Source organism: Notamacropus eugenii, chromosome 3 (genome assembly GCF_028372415.1).
Source record: "Notamacropus eugenii isolate mMacEug1 chromosome 3, mMacEug1.pri_v2, whole genome shotgun sequence".
NCBI lineage: Eukaryota > Metazoa > Chordata > Mammalia > Diprotodontia > Macropodidae > Notamacropus > Notamacropus eugenii.
The window spans coordinates 183,471,998-183,491,931 of NC_092874.1; the positions used below are offsets into that span (position 1 = coordinate 183,471,998).

Genomic DNA, 19,934 nt, shown 5'->3' on the forward strand with positions numbered 1-19,934 from the left:
GCGCGCCTTACGTCACAAGCAGAGGCCGTGCTCCGGCTCTGGGCTGAGGCTCAGGTGAGGGTGGCAGTAGAGGGGAGGGTCGTGAGTGCCTCCGCTACGTTAGACCCCATTTTAGCTACACTTCCGCCTGAGAGCAGCGGCCCAAGACTGTGGGCGGAGCTGCTAAGGCTCCTTAGCTTTAGAGGCCCTTGTCTGCTAGGGCTCTGTAAACCCTTAGCGGGTAAGAAGCCGCGACTGTGCCCCTGGAGGGGTCCCATCGGAATGCCCTATCTGAAGCCCCGAAATGTGCTGGGGAATGGTTAACCATCGGCTCTCGGAAAAACAATGACGTGCCCCACGCTCCTCAGCTCAGTCGGTATCCGGTGACAGCGCCTTCTTCATTTTTTTAGTCTCCGGCCAACAGAACAATAAAGCCCCGGTGCGTCATTAGGCTTTCCATTTTCCGTGGTGCTCACATAGAAGTGTAACCACCGGCCCCCCGGAAGTTGGATCAGGCCAGCTCCGGCCCCACATGCATCGTTAGTTATCCAAGCCAAGCCCCCTAAATTTACAGGTGAGGAACGAAGTCCCGGGAAGGGAAATCAGTTGTCCAAGGTCACCCTGTAAGGATCCAGGAATGCTCCACGTCACATCTTCATCTGTAACATAAGGTGGTTGAACCAGGGATCCAGGGCCCCTTCCGGTTCTCAGGTGATTGAGTCCAAGGGTCTGGCGCCTCCAAATGTAGCGAGCTCACCTTTGCACCGCCCGGTCTAACGTGGCTCGTTTTATTTACCTTATCCAGAAAACAGCCCTGTGTCTAGGAAGGCTCACCCGTGTCCGAGAATAGTGCTGCTGGGTTGTAAATTTAGGGTAGATATAATGGGGGTGGGGGTGGGACGGGGAGGCTTAGCGTCGCGGTGTCTCTGTTTACCAGCTATTTCCTTGGGCAGTCAATCAACAAGCTTTTATTAAGCCACTACACCAAGGCCGGGGATACAAGGACAAAAAGGAAACGCTGCCTGCCCTCTGTGAGATTCCATTTTAATGGGGAAGAAGAAAGGGGGGACGTACTGCATCTAGGCACAGGCAGACTGTAGCAAAATAAAGAGTTGGTAGTTTTGAGGATAGAGGATGTAAGCCGGGGAAAGGATAAGCAAAGGATGTTTCATGTGTGGAGGAGCTGGGTTTTGAAGGAAAGCAAAGATCTCAGGAAGTGAAGAAAACATTCTGGGCACAGGATGGAGAGTCATGTGAAAAATAGCAAGTAGGGACAGTACGACTGGCTTGTGAAGTGTGTGGGAGTAATGCGTAAGAATGCTGGAAAAAGAGGAAAGGGCTAGGTTATGAAGAACCCTTAAATGCCTGAGTTTGTATCTGATCCTAGAGGTAATGGGAAGCCACTGAAGTGGATTTCAAGTCAAGTCAGCAAGCATGTATTAAATGTCTTCCATGTGCCAAGCACTGTGGTAAGGACTGAGTAAAAGAAAGGCAAAAAACAGTCCCAGGTGTTTATGCCCAGAGGCAAAAATCAAACCAAAACTAAGAAGGAGCTCACCTTGTAATGGGGAAGATAGCAGTGCAGAAACAATGTGTAAAGTAAGCGACATACAGCTTAAGTTGGACTTTATCTCAAAAGGGAAGACACTAAGATAAAAAGAGGACTGGGAAAAATACATCTTGCAGAAGGTTGGACTTTAGCTGAAACTTGAAAGAAACTAGGAAATAGAAATGAGGAGACAGAGAATTCCAGGCATAGGAGGCATCCAGTGAAAATGAGTTGGGACATGGAGTGTCTTATGGGAGGAGCATCAACAACACTCCAGTATCGTCAGATCACAGAGTACAAGGAAGGGGAGTACAGGAAGAAGATGAGAAAGATAGGAAGTGGGAAAGAAGGGCTAAGAGGACAGGGTTATGAAAGACTTTTAAGAGCTAAACAGGATTTTGGTGTGTCATGGTCAGATCCATGCTTTAGAAGAATCACTTTGGCTGTTAAGTTGGGAATGGTTGAAGGGAGGAGAGACTTGTCAGAGAAAGCAAATAGGCACGAACCAATAAGTACAGAAAGTTTTTTTCTTCAGTTCTCGAGAATCGAGAATCAAGAATCGGGGCAGTTCCTGTACCAGTTCACCTGGAGCAGGAAAAGACAAAGACAAAGGAGAAGCAATGATATATATAGACTAACGCAAGACCCACCTCCCTCCACTGACCATTATCCTCATTGACTGAGAATATGATCTTACATTCTAGATGCGAAATCTAACCAATTCCTTTTGAAATGAAGACATTGAAGAATTATGTAAGTTTCATCCAATCATTGAGACCCTAATGTACTACACAGTTTTATATCCTTATATGGAATTATTCCACTCTAAAAATATTGTAACCTTGAGCCTCTCGGTCTTACCTCACCCCTGGGAGAAGAATTACAATCTGAGAAGTCTTCACTAAACCTATTCTACTCATACCTAAACTAACTAATGTGTTGACTTTATGAGTGGAGATATATTTGTGATAGATTGTGGAGAGAGAAACAAGATTTGACAACCTATTTGATATTTAGGATGAGAGTACAAAGGGATAACTAAGTGGCACAGTGGCTAGAGTGCCTTGCATGAAGTCAGGAAGACTCATCTTCCCGAGTTCAAATATGCCCTCAGACGTCTACTTGTGTGACCCTGGGTAAATCACTTAATCTTAACTTGCCTCAGTTTTCTCATCTTTAAAATTAGCTGGAGAGGAAATAGCAAATCTCTCCAGTATCTTTGCCAAGAAAATCCCAAATAGAATGCCGAAGAGTCAGATACAACTGAAAGATGACTGAATAAGAGAGAGAAGTTAAAAGGACAAGGCAATGAATTTCTCTGAGCCTCTGTTTCTGTAGCTTTAAAGTGTGGATAATAAAACTTGCAATACCTGTTGTCAAGAAATTGTAAATTCCAACATCCCATATAAATATCAGCTATTGTTACTAAAATCATGTTGGAGCAAACTGAAGGTTATTTTTAATTTAGCATCATAGAAACCTGTTCTAAGTTTATCCTATTAATGATTTTGATAATAACATAATTCCATGGTCATATTGTAATAGATAATATTTCTCATCAGCCAATGTAATTGGGCAAACAGGAAGGGAGAGAGCAGGGCATAGTGAGAAAAAGAAGTCTCTCTGATGTGCTTGGCTTAGTAAATAGACTCTGGTTACTGGCCATTGTGTAACACAAGTTTATTGGCAGGTGGGGAAGGCATCCAAGGAACTCAGCCCTCAGCTCAATATTGTGTTGCTGAATTTTATAAGATTTCCTGGTAGTGTTGTCTCAGAGTTAGGCTCACTAGCAATTATTTCCACAAGCTACTGGGCAGGGGGACAGGGCACAAGCTAAGCATTTAAGCATTTATTAAGGCAAACATCTTTAATCATTTCTATGAAGGAATGTAGGACACCTACTAAGTTTAAATAGCCCTCAAAATTAAAAATATTAACTTAATGGCATTAGGGTCAATTCTGAGTGTCTAAAACCCCTAAACAAAATTTTCAGAAAGGCTCTTGCCTTAGAATCCACTTTTATAAGGTACAAAATAAATACCTCATCATAGGTAATGTTGTTTCCTCAATGAAAAAAGGAAGAAGGCAAGATCAATCACCAAGTTCTTATGGCTACCTTATAATCTGTCAGTCACTAAATTAGGCAAGGGTGACATAGGAACAAAATTGAAACCGTCCTTGCCATTTAGGAATTTACATTCTACTGAGAGAGATAACATCTACATGAGTGAATGTAGTGTCTTCTCTAGGAGCTAGCTGCCTTCTCAATTTTGTAATTACTGGTTTGCATATTGGGTCCCCTAGAGGGATGATTACTTTTGTGATACTCAAGGGGTATTCTGTGGGTCCATGTTGCCAAAACTATACAGAACACACGTGTATTTAACTCTCTTGGCAGCCATTAGATAAAATTAGCCAAAAAAAAGTCATTAACTAAGATGACATAGTAAAATCAGTAGTTTTAAAACATTCTTCCCTTAAACCTAGTGCACAAGTTACCCCTCATAAATACAGTATCTGTGGGAAAACTGAAAACAAATTTAAAATGCATTGGCAGTGAAGTGTACACACACACACCCGTGTATATATGTATATATCTATATAAACACACAGTATGTGTGGCCAAGGCAATTCATGCCTCCTGCACTATAAGAAATAAATACCATGTGTCTTTTTGTGGCATCCTCATTCCCCACCTAGGTGCAACTTGTTTGCTGGTCAGGCTGACCTTCCAGGCTTTTTGTTTTTGTATCCTGAGGATTGAAGGACCACTGATGATATATAGTCTTTAAGCTGAGGAACTGAATGGAGCTTACTACCTAGCTACAACTTCCTCTCAAAAGAGCTCAGAAAGAAACAAATGATGGTTTGATGCCCATGTCAGGATCTTCGACTAGGAAAAGTTTGCTGAGAAATCCTGATGTTCATGTGACACACAAGGGAGCAGATTGATGGAAAGCTACTCCATAGCTATTTTTAGAGACTGGTCAACTTGCCCACTTACACAAGATAGCCATAGCGCTGGCAGGGGCCTGGTAAAGACAATTAATTGCAAGCATTCTTTTCTACAAGTGTCCGCTGGACTCTCTAATGAGTAGGTGGAGATAGATGGACACTTTTCTCAGCAAAGTCTAACCAAAAAACACTATTTACCAATGGTTTTACAAAGACTATGTGAACCAGACAGTGGGCCCAGAAACATTACTTCAAGTGAAGAAGATATTGTCTGCTCTAACCTAATAAACCAGGTTAGATGGGAAAAGAAGTAAACTCAGTTACAGTGTTCCTATATAGAACTTCAGGTAAAGGGATTCTTAGAGGATAGAGATGTGTGACAATACTAGCCAGCTGAGGCCCTCCATAAATTTAGCTTTAGGTTTGTAGGATTATAGTTCTAATGAAGATTATGCCACAAAAGTCAATCAGCAAGCTTTTATCAATTGCTTACCTTGTGCCATGCACTAAGCTAAGCCTTGGGGACACAAAGAAAGGTGAAAACATGGTCCCAGCCCTCAAGGAGTTAATATTCTAACAAGAAAGATAACATGCAAAAATGTTATCAACATAATAACATAATAAAATGTTAACAACATAATAAAAAAGACAGTACTACCTAATTTAGTTTACTTTTTTGATGCTATACCAATCAAACTATCAAAGGAATATTTTATAAAGCTAGAAAAAAATGATATTCATGTGAAGGAACTAAAGGTCAAGAATCTCAAGGGTTATAATAGTAATAAGTGAAAAGAAAAAGAAGTCTATCAGTACCTGATTTCAAATTGCACTACAAAGCAGTAATCATTAAAATGATTTGGTTTAAATAGATGGGTTAAAAATAGATCAATTGGTGAAACGGATTAGCTATACACATTACAGAAGCAAATGAACAGGAACGGTTGTATAGTATTGCATATACTACCAAAAATACTGGAAAAACTAAGCATCAACTTGACAAATGCTAGATTTAGAATAATACTTCACACTACACACCAAAATAAGTACCAAATGGATATATGACCCAGTTAAAAGGTTATATGATAAACAAATGAGTGAGGAAGAGATTACCTTTCAGACCTTTGGATTAATTCCATAAAAGTAAAAAGTTTTCACACAAACGTAGTTAAAATTGGAAGACAAATGTGGGGAATGGGAGAAAATATCTTTGCAACAAATTTCTCTGATGAAGATCTCTTATCCAAGATATAAGGAACAGATTCAAATTTGTGAAACTGCAAGCCATTTCCCAGTAGATAAATGAGGAAAGGATATAAACAAGTAGTTTTCAGAGGAAGAAATCAACTATCAACAACTCTATGAAAAAATGCTCTAAATCTAACTAATAATTCAAGAAATACAAATTAAAGAAACTTTGATTTTGACAAAAAAGGCAAATGACAGATGTCAGAAGGACAGCTGAAAGATCAGTTCACTGGTGCACTGGTGGTGGAGTAATACGTTGTATCAGTCCTTCTGGAAAGCAATTTGGAATTTTGCTCCCAGAGTTGTCAAACTTTGAATATCCTTTGACCCAGTGATATATACCCCTACTAAGGCTATAACCCTAAAAAGATCAAAGAAAGAGGGAAAAAATTCAGGTACAAAAATATAGCAACCCTCTTCATAGTCTTGTAGACATGGAATGAATAATGAGTTTAATAATCACCTTGATTTGCTTGAGTTCCCTTATTATCCAGGAGATGTTTAAATAACATGGGAATCAAAATCAGTCAGTCACGAGGTGGAATGGATACTGCTCAAGTTTGACATACCAGTGATCCTTTGCAATGTCCTCTGGGTGAACCCCAGAACACCCCAAAACACCTCTGCTGTGCCAATAACCACAGTCAGCTCAAACTGGTTTATACTGGCCCCAAATGGACAGAACTTGCAATCCTGTTTCTGAGTACTCAGTGTTCCTCCTATTCTCCTGCCTCCCTTTGTTGTAAAACCATATAAACCACTTATTTAACCCCCAATCTTAAGAGCATCAGATTAGATTCTGCTGTTCTCTGTGCCTATGTGATGTACTAGCCCAATGCTTCAGGCTTTGTACTTGAACTGTGCCTTCTCTCCCTTTGTTCAGATAGACACCGTGCCTCAATAATCAAATTGCCAATTACAGGCTTTCCTATTGAATAACAACTATATATTATGACATGAATATAGTGAAATATGCCATAAAGATGATGAAATTGACAGTTTCAAAGAAAACTGGGAGAATCTTAATTTTTTTAAATGAAATCGAATCCAAGGAAAATGTAAGTTACTGAAATGGTGGAGAGCCACTTCATACCAAATAGCTCAAAGTCAGAGAAGTTTGCCAGTCTATAGAGTAAACCCAGAGCAGTCAAAGCCCTGCATTAACAAGATATAACAACTGTCCATTGCCTATTTGATAAATTCTATACTTTCAAAACTGTTCTTCTTAGCAAGGATCTATGCTTCCTTCTGAACTTCCATCTCTTCTGTACATTTTTAAAAAACATTACAATGGCCCATTTTGGGGGCATCATTATTTCCAATTCTTCGTCCCTATATCCCTCCCATTGAAAAACCAAGAAAAAGAAAAAAACAAACATGTAACTGATAAGCATAATCAAGCAAAATTAATTAATTTACATAGTGATCATTTCCAAAAATGTCTTTGTACCATGTTTCTATCTCTTTCTTAGAAATTGGGGAGGCAATATGTTTCATCATAGGTCCTCTAGAGAACCATGGTTCATCATTTCCCAAGTCTTTCAAAGTTGTTTTTCTTTACAATATTACTGTACTTATTTAAGTTCTATTATCTGTTCTTATAGTTTCTATTCCCTCAGTGGCAGTTATACTATCCAAAATTCTCTGAAATAGTCTCATTTTTTATAGTATAATAATATTACTTGCATAAGCAATCTAAGGCCCTTCCTTAAGGTCCCTTGTTCCTTTCTTTTCTTTTGCCCTCATTTATGAGAAGTAACAACAGCATTCATCTGGAAGAACAAAACGTCAAGAACATCAAAGGAATTAGTGGAAAAATACATATGAAGGAAGGCCTAGCAGTACCTGATTTCAAACTCTTACATAGCAGTAATCATGAAAACTATGTGGTACTGGCTAAGAAATAGAGTGGTGGATCAGTGGAATAGACTAAGAACACAAGACACAGTAGTAAATGACCACAGTAATCTAGTGGTCATTTAATTAAACTAAAAGGGTCAACCTTTTTGGTTAAGAACTTACCACAGTAAGTTCTTAAAACTTCTGGGAAAACTGAAAAACAGTTGGCAGAAACTAGTTTTAGACCAATATCTCACACCACATACCAAGATAAGCTAAATGATCAACTGTGTTAAGACTTAACTCCACTGATCAGGACAATGATCCAAGATAATTCCAAAGGTTTTATGATGAAAAAAATGCTATCCACCTCCAGAGAGAGGGAGAGAACTGATGAAGTCTGAGTGATGATTGAAAAATATTTTTCCAGTTTCTTTATTTTTCTTGCCTTTTTTTGCAATAGGGCTAATATGGAAATATGTTTCACATGATTTTACATGTGAAGTTGATATTACATTTCTTGCCTTCTCAATGGGTAGGAGGGAGGGAGAGACAATTTGTAAAAAGAATATTAAAAATAAATAACAAATTTTATTTTTTTAAATGTCCTTTAGATAACCACCAAAGACACTATCTGGCTGTATGAATTGTCTCTTACTACAAGGTATTGAACTAGCTACTGCTTCCTGTCTTGGAAGAGGTGAGGTCTGTAGGGACTGCTAAAATATCCCGAATCTTGTTGAGGGCCAGGGTGGAATGTGGTTGACAAGATCAGGATAGAAGGTCAGGGAAACTGTTCTTTGAGACTGTGCTCCTTATCATCCAGAATGACTCTCCATGCCCCTCAAATGTTGTTGTCTCTGTGAGACAAACAAAGAGAATTACAGAAAACAAGGGATATGTAAAATAGATGCCTCTAGGCTCACAGTCTTTAAGATAAGAGATTAAATCGCTAGGGCAGGAGACAAGCAGAATGTCACGTAGGCTTGCAGATTCTGTCTATAAAGACCCGGACCCTCAGATCAATAAATAGAGTTAGTCTTTCTTCTCCTGCCTCCCGTGTCTTTCTTCTTCACCACATCACTGAGCCGTGTAGGGATACAGGCTGTCCACTACAGAATCTCTTCAACCTCGTTGTATGGGATGCTTTCTTTCTATTTATATTATTGTCATTGTATATACTGTCTTCCCAGTTATATTAGGAAGCTAGGGGGCATAATGGATAAGAGTGCCAGTCCTGCAATCAGGAACACTTATCTTCCTGAGTTCAAATATGACATTGGACACTTACCAGTTTTGTGAATCTGGGCAAGTCACTTAACCCTGTTTGCCTCTGTTTCCTCATCCTATAAAATGAGCTGGAGAAGGAAAGGCAAACCACTCTGTCTTTCCCAAGAAAACCCCAAATGGGGTGGTGAAGAGTCGGAAATGTCCGAAAAACAAAGTTCTACTTCACTGCTTTATCAGTTCATATGTCTTCCCATGCTTCTCTGAATTCTTGATTCATATAAACTATTTCTTATGGCACAGAAATTTTCCATTACATTCATATACTACAATTTAACCATTCCACATAAAAGGGAAATTGATGCTGTTTCTTATTCTTTGCTACTATGAAAAGCGTGGCTCTGAATATTTTGGTGTATATGAGACCTTTCTGTCTCCGACCTCCTTGGTCTTATCATAGTTCTCTCTCTGTCTCTGTCTCTCCCTATTAGCTTTGGTAAATAATTACTACACAGGAATAAAGCAAACATATAAACAGCTTAATCTAGTTTCTATTGGCAAGTAGCCTAGGTCAGTTTGAATGGCTAAGAACACTATTAACATTTCAACTAGACAATAGCAATCAATCTAGTGATGCCAGATTTCTCACATTCTCTATCACCACTTTTGCAGGACTCAGTAATACAGAATGTATTAGTATATCACTACTGATATACAGAATTCAATAATACAAAAAGTTTTTTCCAGCCAGGCAGTCAACAAATGAAATGTGCAAAATTATGCTAATGGAACTGACTTATACTAAATAATGTATAAAACATACAAACAGATTAGTTTGATTCTTTCCTGTTGAGCCCAGTTCCAATTACAAGTCCAAAATCTACCTTGGGCTCCAGTTACAGGAACCCTGGCTTCTCAGGACTCCTCTGCCAGGCCATCTGTCTGTAACATCCCACCTAGAATCCTAGGTCCAAGGTCATCATGGAGCTATAGTTGTCTCTTAAAAGGGGCTTGATATAGTGCTTTTTTTTTTTTTATCAATTTCTTAAAATAATTTTTCTGGTAGAGGAAGAGACTCCTCTTTAAATACTTGGAAGAATTCACTTGTAAATCTGTCTGGAGTAGAATTTTTTTTGATAGGGTTAGTTCATTCAAAGCTGGTACAATTTTACTTTTTGAGATTTAATTGTTTAAGATCTCTTGTTTGTTTTTTTAAGAATGGGTATTTTATGCTTTTGAATGTGGTCATTTCCTTTAAATGGTCAGTTTTAAAACATATAATTATGTATTGGTTCTGATTATTTTTTGTCCTCTATATTGTACATTTCGCTGAATGCATTTTTTCATTTTGGTAAAAGTTTTTTTTGTCTCTTTCAAAATACTGATTAACCAAAGGTTTATCAGGATTAGAATTTTTAGGATTATTAAGATTTTTAAAATACCAGAGCCATTTTCTGCATTCCACTTCTTTCTCAGGGATTTATAATCAAATAAAAATTACCTTTACTGTGTAAGAGACCAGATTGCTGTTCTGTGGTTCCCCTCAAAATCCCTGTGATTCTAAATTGTAGACTTGCTGAGGTAAATTCCACTTCCCTGACCAATACTTTCTGTTCCATGTTAGTCACACCCCTTCGTGTGCTTTTCTTATTCTTCCTTACCCTTCTTATGTGCCCTTTGGAATTCCTAGGTTTCATGGGTTTTAGTCACAATAACGAGTACCTCAATAAACCTTCTCTGAGCTAGGCTCATGCGTCCCAGGAATAGCATCTAATGAAATCCTCCCTTTGGAAATTGTGGGTATGTCCATTGGAACCTGGTAGAGGGCTAGGGATGACTTCTGATTGGGTTCCAGGGACTGTGGCTGATTCCAGGATGATCTGGTTAGTACTCAGGAAGATATACTTCTGTCAGAGGAGGTGCCCCTCTTTGCTCACTTGTAAATCTCACCTTTTATATAGAAAACGAGATTTCCTGGGCAGTGCCAACTTTTGGGGTTGTTGCCTGGGTCAGAAACCAATCTTATAGGAGAATTTCTAGGTAATGTGAAGCTAGCCTTCTGGCCAGAGAAGGGAAATGTGTCAGGCAGCATCAGCCTTGAGGGTTGCCTTTTGGGCAACCCCAAGTTCAAGATTTTAGGGATCACATCTAGAGAGAAATACCTATTATTGCAAGTTCAGCAAGCCATAGTGTCACCCTCACAAGCAGTTCAGAATCTTCTAACTCTAACCCAAAGATGCCTGAGAGAGAGACAGAGTATAGCACAATGGCTTTTTAAATTATCACCAGCATTTGCCACCCATTCTGACAGTCCAGTCTAGTTCTTTATAACAGCTGAGTCATTTTGCTTCCTACTTCTATTCTTTTAGCTCTTTAACAAAAATGAAGTGAGGATTCTTGTAGCTTGCCACCAAGGATAAAACATATATTCTAGAAAGTATTAAACCCAGAAATGCAAAATAATAGGAAACAAGTCAAGCAACTAGAAATGAGAGCCTGGAAAGTATAGACTGATTAGAGAAAGGAATTTAAAGAATTCTTCAATCCCAATTTGAGCTACAGCGGCACTTCACTGTATTCACTTCAGGTTAAGCAAGTGGAGTCAGCCACTCTACATTTTTATGATCGCTATTAGATGAATGTACATGTATGTGCCTGAAGTTAAATAAATCAGCTAAGTGGTTTAAGTTAGTATACAGTGTTATTCTTTGTCTTACACCCAGAGTCTAACCTTATAAGGGGCCCAAAATATACCAATTTGAAGATTTGGTCTGGGAACCAGACTTCTTTCAGGAAAGATCCTCATTATCTCCACTCTATTGGCTCTAGTTTTGGTTCCCCTTCTACTCTGGTTAGGGAAGAGTTAAGGAGGTCATGAGTTTCCCAGGGAGTTTTTCAGAAAGTGAAGCAAAAATTAGTCTTCAGGCTAGGAACCTCAGTAATGATCTAAAAAGATCCTGAGTTTAAGAATACAATGATGTTAATAGGACTACACAAATTAATTACGATTTTTGTCCAAATGGGGGTCTCCATTTAGCTGCCCTTTTGAATTTTATTGCACATATGACCATGGGATCATAGATTTAAGCCTGGAAGGACTTCCACATCCCTTATTTTACTGATGGGGAAATAGGATTAGGGACAAGTGATGGGAAGATTTTTTTTTAAACCAGTCATTTATCCTGGTAGATGGAGGGAATTTGACTTCTTGGTGTATTTTTTTTTAAAGTCTAAACATTTTCTATTCATAGTAGCTCTTTTTGTGGTGGCAAAGAATTGAAAATTGAGTGGACGCCCATCAATTGGGGAATGACTGGACAAGTTATAGTATATGAATATAATGGAAAACTATTATGCTATAAGAAATGATGAAAAGGCAGATTTCAGAAAAACCTGGAAAGACTTACATGAACTGATACAAAGTGAAGTGAACAGAACCAGAAGAACATTGTATGCACTACCAGCAAGATGGTACATTGATCAGCTATGAATGATGACAGCTGCTCTCAGCAGTGCAGTGATCTGAGACAATTCCAAAGGACTGATGATGAAAAATGCTATTCACATGTAGAGAAAGAACTGATAGAGTTTGAATGCAGATTGAAGCATACTATTTTCAAATTATTTTTTTAATTTTGGTCTGTTCTTTCACAACATGACTAAGATAGAAATATGTTTTATATGATTGTACATATATAACCTATATCAAATTGTTTAACATCTTGTGGAGGGGGGAATGTAAGAGAGGGAGGGAGAAAACTTGGGACTCAAATTTTTTTAAATGAATGTTAAAATTTGTCTACATGTAATAAGAAAGAATAAAATACTATTAAAAAAAAAAAGAAAACCCCAAAATGGGATCACAAAGAGTGGAAAAGTACTGAACAACAGCCACAAAGGAATGTAAACTCCTTGAAAGTAGAGACTGTCTCATTTTTATATTTATATACTCAGCACCTAATACAGTTCTTTGCATATACTAGAGATATAATAAATACTTGAACTGAAAAAAAAGTTTAAACTTTTTTTTTATTAGTTTCACACTGCCTGCTTAGTGGCCTTGGAAAGGGTCATTCTGAGCCAACTTCAGGCTCAGTACATTGCTCTCTCTCCTTGTTTCATGGGCTTCTGCTCCATGACTACTGAATCTTTTTGGCCCCAATTTTCCAAAATCATACATTAAGGCAAACCCTGGCCCTTTAGATCAAGATCAGCCATTTGTGCTGCTCTTTTTTTCACCAGCTTTAGAGTGAATTGTTTCTTGTTGGTTTATAATTAATTTAATATGTTTGTCCATGTATAATGTCAATACCAATAAGTATTCTCTTTCACTTCTGCCACCTCTGTCCTAAAAAAAGGATTAAGAAGGAACTTGCAAAAATAACACTGAACATGGAACAGGAAATATGAGTTCAAATTCCTGCTCAGACATTACAGAGCCTTTGATAAGTCACTTGAGGGGAACTTTAGGGACACATTAACAGCAGAATTGACTGTGAATGAGGAGTTCCTGGTGAAATAGGCCTTTTCCTCCAATTTACTTTGCTTGCTTTGATTCCACATACTCACCACTTGGTCTTGTTTTCTTAAATAAATCTTCCCTACTAGAAAGAAATTTTATATTACTACATTTGCTTTCTGGTAATGTAATTCATGTATAAAGATTATAGAAACCCTAAATATTAATCAACTAGTTCATTCTTCCTCCCTGAGGAGTTAGTATGTTTAGAAGATACAGAATTCACCTCAGAGCCAAGAACTGGTTTGATGTCCAACCTTGTGACACATATAAAGTATATATCCCTAGGCAAGTTAGCCTCTCAGTAATCTAGGCAACTCTCTAAAACTGAAATTGCAGAGAATATGCAGCTTGCATTGTTAGAATTTTATCATCTGGGAGTTCTCTGTACCAATTAAATCACATGTCCAGTCCTTACACCTTTTGAAATTAAACTTATAGTAATCAACGATGAGCTAAGTCATCTGCAGAATTAATCTGCCTTAAGAATTGGCTTGTAAATGAATTGTTAATAAGACTAGGATGATTCTAGAATCTTAGCTTGCAGGTCTGTTTTCTGAAGCCAGAACTGGTAAGAAAAATTGACTCAGGTCTCCAAAATACACAGTAAGTTCTATACCTATTAAAGTGGGGGTTTTTATTATTTGTTTTTGTTTTAAAGAGGTGACTGAATGCTCAGGAGATTTTCAATAAAATCATGATAAACACATTAAAGATACATAATTCCATCTATGCCTCCACTGCTGCCTACATTAACTCCACAGCAAAACTCTTTGCATCCTTAGTAGATAAGTTTCAGCTGTTGCTAAAGCTCAAAAAATTCACTGAGTTAGATTCATTATGTGTCAAATTTAGTTAGACTAGTTCCTGACACACATATATATGATCTGTCACTGGGTCTATATCTACTGAAAGAAAAAGCACTGGTTTAAAATTTAACTGAATGTAAGATAAACCTTAATCTTTTATTTGTCACTAGGACCTGTTACAATGATAGACCTTTTCAGTGACTAATAAAAAAATAAAAGCTTAGGTTCAATGTAAGAATATGTCATTTTTCATCTTGTTTTTGTTCAGTCGTGTCCAAATCTTCATGACCCCATTTGGGGTTTTTGGCAAGGATACTGCAGAGGTTGTGCCATTTACTTGAACTCATTTTACAGATGAGGAAACTGAGGCAAACAGGGTTCCGTGACTTGCCCAGGATCAGGCAGTTAGTAAGGGGCGGAGGCCAGATTTGAACTCAGGCTTGTTGATGGCAGGCATGGGTGCCTTTATTTTGTAAAACTGCTAAGGCCCCTGGGAAACCATCCCTGTAGGTACAGTCATCAACCCTGAGAAAGAAACTTGATTGGCTTATGCAAATTATAAACAATGAATAGGACTTGCTCAGAAGTTGTAATAAATGGAGAGGATTTTTGGCAATTGGCTTTTACATCTGGACAAGTTTTAAACTGGAAAAGGAAAGATCTTAATGGAATTCCCTTATGCATATGAGTCCTGGTAAGTCTTTATTGCTTACTATAACTCCATGAGAATAGGAATGACTTTCTGTCTCTGAGCTGATGAGTGAATTTTACTGTTTAAGGCTAAAGACATTTGAGACCATAAATATTTTTGTTTCGAGTTTGAATTTGGGTGTGGTTGTTTGCAAGCAGTATCTGAGAGAAATACCACAAGCTACTCAAAGGGAATATTTCCCACCTGACAGGGAGTCTGGCTGTGAAACAGATACTACATAATTGGAGAATTTTACTCTTATATGCTTTCAGAGTCAAGGATGTTTTATTCTGTCATATTTGCTATGTCACATGTCCCTGTTTTCTATAGCAAATTTCTATGATCAACAGCAAGTGACCAACAAAACATGTGGGCCCCTTTTGTGTAATCTTACTGGGAGATCTAATATTATTTTTATCTGAAATTAGAACATGGTCAGCAATCTAAGTAAACTACATAAGACTCACCTAAGACGTCCCCATGGTTTAAAAGGATTTTATAAGCAGTAGTGTTTTTCTGTAATCAGTCTCTTCCTGTTATCAATGTGAGAGTGTATAATGCACCTTTTTGACTAAAGCATTTTGCATTATATAGGAATTCTGTGATAATTAAGAATTTGGTTTGTTGTAATACTTTGGGCATTCATATCACTTAAGGACACTTTCATACCAACTAAACTTTAATGGATTTTAATTTTAAAGGTTTATTTTTGTTTCAAAGTAAAAAGACAACTATCATTTCAAAGGTTTTCAAAAAGTATAGTGACTGTTAACATCAGGACAAATTTTAAACTTTTAAAACAAAAGAACACTTTTAGAAGAAATATTTTTAAAGCAATCTCTTGTAAAGCCTACTAAATTTTTATTTTCAAGGCAATGTATTGATAAATTAATGTATAATCTAGAAAGCAGAAAAGATCTTGCTCTTTTAATCTGAATTTGTAGTCATTCCATGGCCTAAGCAAAAGTTAAAATTAGTGTTTGAACTTACTAACAACTTAATTTCTAAAAGTTTTTCTTCCAGAGTAAATGTAATCAGAGAAGGAGAAACTAGCCTGTGAAACAATGATGTACATCTATTCAGTTGTAAGGTTCAAGTTTGAAATCTCTTTTGTTTAAGACAATACAGTTATGCTAGTGAAGAGTGAAAACTTGTGAGATATCTTGTCTATGGTAATCTTACCACTTAACCTGGCTTTTCATACTCAAATTTATAGCCTGGTCTTCCTGAATCTTCCTACTTAGTCGGGCCTTTCATATTCAAATCTGTTGCCCTTGGCCTAGCCTGGCCTTCCTTTGTCTGTTATGCCAGGGAAATTGTCCTTTATTTATCCTTCTTTGGTGCCTGTTTCCTCTTTATTTAACCTCCATGCCAGATTTGTCTTTTCCAGAGTGCAAGCCAGCAACTTCCAGATAACTGCTCAGGCTATGTATCCCTTGAATAAGACCTATCAAGGCAGGGACAGCTCTGTATCCAATCTCAGGAGGAAGCAATTTCAGAAGTTGAGACCTTCATCCCTTACCCCAAAAGATTTTGGGTCCCATCCCATATGCAACTGTCAGGACCTATTTCAGAGGGAAATAGACAAGCAGACAGCTTGCTCACACTGACAGTTTCAGAAACACAGCATTCCTACAACCAGTTTAGCATGGAAGCTTCGCAGGCAATTTCATATTACTAGAGAGCAAACAAGAAGCATTGTAGTAAAGTCTTGTCCACATTGCATTCCATTTTTGCCAGCTCCATCAAATACATCCATCAATCTTAGAGGATGCAATTCTCTTGAAATATGGCAAATGGATATCACACATGTCCCAGAATTTGGAAGGAATAAATACCTTCATGTGACTAGACACGTATTCAGGTCATACTACTGCCACCCACTGACTGGGGAATCAACAAAATTTGTTATCGATCATCTGTTTAGGTGTTTTGCAACTCTAGGTATTCCACAAATTATAAAAACATAATGGTCCAGCTTAAACTAGTCAAGCCTTTACTGAGTTCTGTCTGTTATACAGAATACAACATAGAACTGGCATCCCATATAATCCTACTGGTCAAGCCATTGTAGAATGTCATAATCATGACATAAAAACTCTCCTCCAAAAACAAAAGAAAGGGGGAGAAGAAGGCAAAAGAAAAAGGAGAAGAGTTGACATGGTGTTATGTTGGGGTCCCCTAGACCATTTCGGGAATCCCTAAACCCCGACCCAAGGCTCTTGTAGAGCAAGAGGCCTTGATCTAGTGAGTAATGAAATGAGGCGGGAGACAAGGTGGTGAGAACTCCGTTTATTCCAGGTAGCTCACGTGCATATATAGTCTTAATTACGTGAACATTCCTAAGCCTATACATTGAACCTATCACTTAACATTATTCCTTATATGGGTGTCTTCTCCACTGGACATCCGGAACTGGACAAAGAACTGCCACGTTGCCAACAAAGACGAGACCCTTCCTCCTGAAATCCATCTAGTTCCACCCCTACTGACAAGCCCCCAGGTTATCTAGGCAGGCTCTCAGTGTGGCGTCCTGTGATGGACAGGGGTCGGCTCTAACTCATCCCGTTACAGTGTTATATCCCTGACACCAGATAGAGAGAGGCTTAGGCCTACTCAAAAATTTCAAAAAGGCAAAACACACCTCACTGATTGGAAAAAAGTGAAGGTGAAATGGAACACAAAGACAGGCCCTGGGTTAACATGGGGATGAGGGTGTGCTTGTATTTCCACAGGAAATGGTGAAGAAATGATCTGGAAACCAGAAAGAAACATCTGACCTCCGCCATACATTGGAGAAGATAAGGATCCAGGAAAAGAGGAAAGAAAAACAAGTCAAGACCACAAGGAGCCCTTCATCAGACTGACAGGACAATGAAGACACTCATTCTGCGTCTTGGCACCCTCCAGCTGACCCCTGCAGCAGAAGGAACTGATTGAGAGGAACATAGATGGATTTTTTGTACATAATCCGCCTTGGGTTATGGGTAGTGAAATGGGGAGGGAAGATAGAGGAGGTAATTATGGTAGCACATGGGTCTAAGGTTTTGGGGAAACAAATTGATGTAGATAGAATTTTTGCTTTTATGGTTGGGAAATCACATGCTTTAATTGTACTATCACTGAATACATTGGTTTTCATATAGCTAGCGTCATATCTGTAATTATGTGTCCTAGGTCTGCTTTAATGCCTATCCAAAGTTAAGGGTGGTATCTGTCTGTATCTGATCAAACTTTTAATCAGTTAATGTTGAAAATAAGACAAAAGATGTGTAAGTTGCATTATTTTAGGCATTATAAGCTTTGTGGCAGCATTGGCTTCCTCTGTGTCAGTTGGTTTATCCGTACATACAATTTAATGGATACTTTAAGGGAAACTGTTGTGGTGGTGGGAAACAAAGTTGGTGTTTTTGAAACAAGATTGTTCATAAGATGTGATTATAGGTTCATTTCCATTTGTGTTACTCCTGTCCATTATAATACCACCACACAGGATTTATAGATCAGGCCTCCAAGGGAAATCTTGACCCCCAGGAAGCTGCAAGCAGGATTTGGGATTATGTTGCTAATACAAATTCCTTTGCATTCCTGTTCCATTGACTCATATCTATATTACCTCTCTCCCTTTGTTTCTCTGTATGGCCACCTATTCATAGGTGTCTTCTCTCTCTTGGGTAAGCTTTTCAAATTCAAGTACCTTATCTCCAGTTACAAAAAAGAAAGGGGGAATTGTTGAGGGCCAGGGTGGAGTGCAGTTGACAAGATCAGGATAGAAGGTCAGGGAAACTGTTCTTTGAGACTGTGCTCATTATCATCCAGAATGGCTCTCCATGCCCCCCAGATGTTGCTGTCCCATGAGACAAAGGAGAATTACAGACAACAAGGGATATGTAAAATAGATGCCTCTAGGCTCACAGTCTTTAAGATAAGACTGATTAAATCACTAGGGCAAGAGACAAGCAGAATGTCACATAGGCTTGTAGTTTTTGTCTATAAATACCCGCACCCTCAGATCCATAAATGGAGTTGGTCTTTCTTCTCCCGCCTCCTGTGTCTTTCTTCTTCAGTACATCACGGAGCAGTGTAGGGATGCAGGCAGTGTGCCACACAGTTCCACAGTGACATAGCACTGTGGGCAGCAACCCCTCTTCCTGGATATTTTATTATTATATTTTATTATTATAACTCACACCTCCTTTGCATCCCCTGTGTTTCGGGTCCCTCTCTCCCTCTGGGAGGACAGCATGGCTATCCAAGAGCTCCTCCCTGAGTCTTCTCATCATTTCCCCACAACTACTTTCCTGGACTTCATCATCTCCAGAAATTCATCATTCTAGAAGATAAAATTAACTAGAAAACTCACATCTCCTCAGATCAATTCTTAACTCCACCTATATACTGAGTAACAACCCTTATCCCACCCTTACTTTTTTAGCTTCTTTTTAATGTGTATTGTCTCTGCCATTAAACAGTGAGCTCCTTGAAGGCAGGGGCTGTCTAATGCTTTTTTTTGTATCTCCTCTGCATAGAATAGTGCCTGCCACATTGTAAACAATTAATGTTTATTGACTAATTCTGACTGATCTTATTATTGATACTCCAGCTAATCATGCTTGGTTTAATGGTGTGATTTTTTTTTTTATGTGCATCTTTTTGCCATCGTAAATGACTGAATACCAGTTTGAACTTAGATGTCCCAAAGTCTAATGAATCCATTTTCATCATATGCCTAATGAAATTTAATTCCCTCCCCAAAAGAAGTCACATTCTCATAATCAACAATTGTTCATTTGATTGAAGGACATCTATCAATGTCTCATTAAAATAAAAATTTAAGTATAGTAAAACCATCCATAGGTATAGAAATGTTATGATTTACCAGTTAACAAAAAAAAAATTGGAAGAAACAATCCATTCTAAATAATAGCAAAACATTATTAAAATAATATATAGAGTTACTTTTATTCTATAGAAGAGTACTGAGTACCCAAAAGAGGTGAATTATATATTTGGCTAATGTTTTATTCCACTTCTAATATGAGTGTTTTATTCAGTTTCTAGGAGGGGGGAATCAAGTAAATATACATTTCTAAAACACAACTGCTCTAATACTAAAAT

The 19,934-nt window shown here is 38.2% G+C and overlaps 1 long non-coding RNA gene across 2 annotated transcripts; it reads left to right on the forward strand.

The window, feature by feature from the left end:
- The first annotated feature begins 34 nt into the window (after nucleotides 1–34).
- On the forward strand, nucleotides 35–18,401 carry LOC140533588 (uncharacterized). Of its 2 annotated transcripts, none has more exons than XR_011976996.1 (2): nucleotides 35–2,281; nucleotides 17,552–18,401. It is a non-coding gene; the product is annotated as an uncharacterized lncRNA (long non-coding RNA). The 2 variants fall into 2 exon arrangements; XR_011976997.1 differs by lacking the exon at nucleotides 17,552–18,401 and adding an exon at nucleotides 8,185–8,615.
- The last annotated feature ends 1,533 nt before the right edge of the window (nucleotides 18,402–19,934 follow it).